Genomic DNA, 6218 nt, shown 5'->3' on the forward strand with positions numbered 1-6218 from the left:
TCGACTTTTCATAAAATGCAAAAAGTCGAAAAGTCGATTTTTTAGTTATTTAGTTTAAAGTCGATTTTTCGTCTTTTTGCATTTTATGAAAAGTCGATTTTTCGACTTTTTTCATTTAATTAAAAGTCTACTTTTAGACTTTTCGACTTTAAGTATTTTATAAATAGTCGACTTTTTTCGAGCTCATCCGACTATTTTAGACTTTTTTCACTTTTTTAAAATTTACGACTATTTTTGACTTTTTTCCTATTATTTCCTACTATTTGTCTTTTTTTCGACTTTTCGACTCTTTTTGACTTATCGACTGTTTTCAACTTTTCCGACTATTCGACTTTTTTCAACTTTTCGACTTTCCGACTTTTTCAACTTTTCGACTTTCCGACTTTTTCAACTTTCGGACTTTTCGACTTTTAAAACATTTCGACTTAACGATTTTTTTAAACTTTTTTACTTTTATTTACAAAGTCGACTTTTCGACTTTTTTCAAAGACGATAGTCGAGCTATAGACTTTTTTGGAACAAAATAGTCGACTTCGACTTTTTTCGACAATAAGTCGATTGTTCAATTATTCGAAACTCGATTTATAGAACCCTACTGATCAGCTGCCAACGCGACAAAAGTTGGACCTGGTCCACACTAGGAAACATATGAGGATAAATTTTATTCTTAATTCTCTTTTGAAGTTTCCCTAATGTCTACACATAGAAACTCTTGTTTTAGAAACTACGTGTTAATCGCATTGATTTGTTTTTGTACGAATGAGAAGAAAGTAAAAAGTTAATTTCATTCATAAATAAAAAGTCAAAAAAGTCGTAAAAAGTCAAAAAGTGGAAAAAAGTCTAAAAATGTGGAAAGTCCTCTATTTATAAAATTCTAAAAGTCGAAAAGTCTAAAAGTACATAAAATGCAAAAAGTCGAAAAGTCGATTTTTATCTTAATGCAAAAAGTCGAAAAGTCGACTTTCGCTTCAACTATAGAACCCTGCTACTGAGTACTCAATAACTCAATAACATTGCTGATGTCACAAATTATACGAAACTTGTGATTCCCCATTTATAAAACAAATCAAACACTTTGGAACAAAGAAACTTTTCATTCTTTATCTAGAAACCGATTTCATCACGGATTGCAAACCATAATTTAAAAAAAAAAACATTAAACGAATATTATGGCAGAAATACGGCTTTTAGACGCCAAATTTAAAGATATCCTTAAACGTACCGATACTAATCTGAACGAATTTGTTGAAGCCGTTAAAACTAAAAAGGAAACTCTAATTAATGTCAGCGGTGTAAATTTGGTTAAAAATCATCAAGAACTAGAATTGTTTGTGATGTCAGCATTTCGAAAACATAAGGAATTACGTATAAAATTACTAGCAATGGTAAATGTTGGAACATTTGCAAGAAATGAATTTGAACATTTGCAAAACTTTGAACAATTTTTGCAATACATTTTTAAAAGTCACTTGGAATGTATTGAACGTGGCAGAATGGTTACATCAGTTATAACGCCGCATCAATTTGTTGTGTTAGAAAATCATCTTAAATATAATATTGCACAAGGGTTTTAATATGAATATTATATTAAAATTATTTTAATAAAATATGAAATAAATACAAAAATTACTTTCGTCTTTTTATGTACATACATATATTTCTGAATCACGATTGAAAGTTAAGGGCCAAATAGACTAAACAAGCGGATTGAAAAACATATTTTTTTCATTCTAACACACACTACACAAACACTGCTCGTACAATCACCGATTTTGTTACGTTTTTGTGGACTTGCAAAGATACTGATGTAAATTTCCCTTCAAAATTTTAATTTTGTAAAAAAAATATTTATAAATGTAAACAATACAAACAGATTGACAAAAATTCAATATGTTTGTGTAAAAATCAAAATTTTTAGTTTTTTTCATCAAACGGTTTGCAAGCATTTGTGCAAACACGAAACCATAGGAAAAATTCAAAAAGAACTTTTTAAAAACAAAAAAAAGTAACATAAAGTTCACCGGAAAATATCATCTAATTTCGAATTTCATGTTTCTAGGTTCAATATTGGAGAAAAAATTCAAAAATTAACTTTTTCAGAACGATAAAGTACCAAAAAATCCCTATTGATTTCTTCTCCTCTAATCCTTATTTTAATACTTAATTTTATGTTCCTAGGTTCAATATTATAGAATAAAAAAGTACCCTTTGAAAAACAAAAAAGTACCAACAAGTTTCCTTTTATGGGTTCTCACCTAATTCAGACTCTACATACTTAATTTCATATTTCTAGATTCAATAGTATCGAAAATTCAAAAAGTACCTTTAGAAAAATGAACAAGTATGAATGTATAGTCGGGCGTAGCCGACCTTATGATACCCTACACCAGTCAGTATGTATGTTAAATTAAAAAAAATAAAGTATTTGGTTTGTTTTTTTAACTTTATTTCGGAATATTTTTACTTTTTTTTTGGCAAAAAAATATATATTTTTTTTAAGGGGAGTAGGGCAAAATATGGACCTATCCTTAAAAATGTTGGTAGGGGGAGTTAAGTCTTCTTCAATATTATTTATGTAGAATTTAAAAGTGTTATTAGTGTTTGTAAGTGAATTTTGACCTTTAAGTCATTTTCTGAAGGGGAGTTTGTATAGGGGATAGGGTCAAATGAAGCCCGATCATTACAAAAATCGGTAGTGTCATTTAAAATTCTATAAAACTAAGTTTTGTCAACTTTTGTTAACATAAAGATCATTTAAATTAATTATAAGCCAAAAGGCCCTATTTGGGGGGTACGGTTGTATGGGGGCTAGTCGAAATAATGGACCACTAAAGTGGTTTAGGGTATAAAAAGTACCACAAAGTTTCCTTTTATGGCTTCTAACTAGGATTCTATAAATCGACTTTCGAATAATCGAACAATCGTCTTTTTGTCTAAAAGTCGAAGTCGACTATTTTGTTCCAAAAAAGTCGATTACTCGACTATCGTCTGTAAAAAAGTCGAAAAGTCGATTTTGTTAATAAAAGTCGAAAAAGTCGATAAGCCGAAAAAGGTTGATAAGTCGAAAAAAGTCGAAAAATGTCGAAAACTCGATTATTGTAGAAACAAGTCAAAAATAGACGAAAATTTTAAAAAAGTGGAAAAAAATTCAAAAACTCTAAAATAGTCGGGAAAAACTCGAAAAAATTAAAAAAATAGTCGGAAAAAAGTCGAAAATAGTCAAAAAGTCGATAAATCGGAAAAAGTCGAAAAAAGTCAAAAGGTCGAAAAAAGTCGAAAAGTCCAAAAAAAATCCGAAAAAAGTCAACTATAGAACTTTTTAGTTTTTTGTTTCTCCTGTGAAATTTTTAAAAATGTTGTTACGCCCTTTTGCATTTTAGGTGACGAAATACAACCATGCAGCAAAATAAGCCAAGACTACACGAATTGGTACAAAATGTATTTCCCCGTTTTAAATTAAAAAAATAAATTTCCCTGACACAAAAGTTGGGAATTTAAAAATCCCTTATTTATTTCAATTCACTTCGTAAAAGTTTTCGTTATTTGTCGGTTAAAAAGAATTCACTCATATTGACGTCTTAAGAAATTTTTAAAAGATAAAAGTTTTTTCTATTTAACACATTGAATAAAATCATCATTTAAAAATGGCAAATATTCGTAAGTTACATAACGAATTCCAGGATGTCGTTAAACAAGCCGAAACTTGCATGAATGAGCTATTCGATATTGATAAAAGTAAAAAACCAAAAACATTAATCTTTCTTGCGGGAGGCAAGCTCGTGAAAAAATTCTGGAAATATGATTTGTTATTAATATCTCTTTACTGTAAAGTGTTTGAGTTAACTATTAAACTCGAGGAAGCGAACAATACTGGAACAGTTACCTGGGAACAAACTTTACATACACATCACTTATTATGCCTTCTTGAACAAATGTTTAAAGAACATTGCAAGTTTTATGCACGTAATTCACGACGATATTCTGAAATTCAGGATGTAGTAGGTATGGGAAAAATTGCAAATAATTCTATTCCTAAATTTAAATTTTAGATTTTAGTTATATTGCATTATTTTTATGTTTTGACTGAAATAAATTGATTTGTTATTGAAAATATGTGTTTCATTTTTTGATGGATTTAATTGTAGTAAAAGGTTTTCTTGGAACAGATACTATAAAGGCATAGAAAACTGAAATTTGTAAACACAGTACTTTTTAGGATTAACAAACATAACTTTTTGTCGTTTTTTACTAATTTACTGAATACTCTCCCAGAAGCAAGGTTTACATCATATGAGGTCTCGGGAGAAGTCGGCAAAGAAAGTTCGAATGTAATAGCTTTAAAGGGAAGGGAATTCGAGGCACTTAACCTGACAATCGCAAAATCATTTGACGCAACACAAGCTGAACTAAACATATGGGTGAGAGAATTCCATAAGGCCTCTTGGATCCTATGGGATGACCCTGATGAGAGCTATACGAAAATTCTCTTCAAAATGAACAAATCTGCAGTTAGTATGATGGTACATATTCTACATGCTTTTATCAACCTACCACTTGTGGTGGCCCCTAGCCACCTGACTACCCAGGTGACCGACTATTTTAACATGGGCTTGTCCTACGAGGAAGTCAATCGTCACTCTACACCCTACAAAGAGACAGTAAATAGACGATTGCCTCCGCTCTCGCTTACAAAGAGGGCACTAAAGTGACGACGGTCTTTATTCTCGTTTACAAAGAGTTTATTTGTGACGAAAGACCAGAAACATACGAATTGGAGTCAGCCAGGTGGTAAGATATTAATGAAACTAAAATTTAAAAATTTCAAGTGTACTCTCTAGAATACTATGGGACAATAATGTGACGATTGACCCGACAGATATAAATATGAGTCAACCATATGGTGGCATATTAGTAGAAACTAATAATCATTTCTCCAAAAGATGGGTAAAATATTTACTTTCGGAAGTACAACAAAAAAAAAACTTTTAGGTTACTTGAGCACAGTAAAGAGACGACTGCCTCCGCTTACAAAGGGGACACTAAAGTGACGACTGTCTTCCTTCTCGGTTACAAGGGGTACATTCGTGACGAATGACCCAAAACATAAGAATTACGATCATCCAGGCGGTTAACTATTAGTGAAAATTACTGTCTTTTTGCATTGACTCTTTGTCGAACTGCTGGGCATTTTAACCAGTGTGTTAGCTAACTACAAACCTAAAGGTGGTACACTTATCTAAGTACATAATTGTTTTTAAATCTCGTGTAAATCATATTTGGGAGAAAAAACGATAAAATACAAATAGCAAATAGTTCAACAAGTGGTTTTTATTGCAACAATAGTTTAAGTTTACAAAAGAAAGTACAGTAGACAATCTTGCTAATAAAAAGAAAGAACAAGTAAAAGGCTCACCTTGTATACTCTAAGCTGACAACTTGACCTGAAATTTAACACTTTTTGCAAGAAGAACATTAATTCTAATAAATTACATATTGATACACTTTTTCTATTTGGCTTTATTAATAATTTCATTTTAACTTTAAAAGATTTTTTGCACTTCACTTATAAAAAAAACTTTGTGCTTTATTTCTTTAACTTTGACAACTTTTTTCTTTGCTTAAAGATTTCGTAAACATTTTACTTTTTCCTTTTTTATAATACTAAACGTTTTTAAACACAAATAATTAACTTTTTTAAGAATAATTTAAAATTTTCACAATTTTTGGTTTAAACCGTACTGACACGAATAGAAACTAAAGTAGAATAGAGAAAAAAATACTAAAAAAGCGCGTAAGTTGCATTCTGTCAATAAAGTTCAGAGAGAGAAAGATGACATTGAAATGAGTTTAATGAGAGTTGAAGATTTGTTGTTGTGAAAATTGTAACAGATTAAAGAAACCAAGGTAAACGGATGTATGTGGAATGTAATAGATTAAAGTAAATTATTTAAGCAAAAGAAGAAAAGAAATAAATGGAAAGTAAACATTATTAAAAGAGAAAAAAAAATAATGAAAAACAAGTATGAATTTATAGTCGGACATTGCCGACCATACACCAGTCAGTATGTTAAAATTTTGATTTTTTTTAAATAAAGCATTTAATTTGTTTTATTTGTTGAGAAGAAGAATGTAAATTGTATAATATATCTAATTTACTCCTGCATTTATATATAGTACTACTTGTAATAATTTGTATTTATAGTAGTCTTTGTAGTTAA

At 29.9% G+C, this 6218-nt stretch overlaps 1 protein-coding gene across 3 annotated transcripts in view; it reads left to right on the forward strand.

The window, feature by feature from the left end:
- The window catches only part of LOC124418445, a 29739-nt gene that overhangs the window by 14188 nt on the left and 9333 nt on the right, over nt 1–6218 (forward strand). The window lies entirely within an intron of this gene.

This window comes from Lucilia cuprina, chromosome 5 (assembly GCF_022045245.1).
Source record: "Lucilia cuprina isolate Lc7/37 chromosome 5, ASM2204524v1, whole genome shotgun sequence".
Classification (NCBI taxonomy): Eukaryota; Metazoa; Arthropoda; class Insecta; order Diptera; family Calliphoridae; genus Lucilia; species Lucilia cuprina.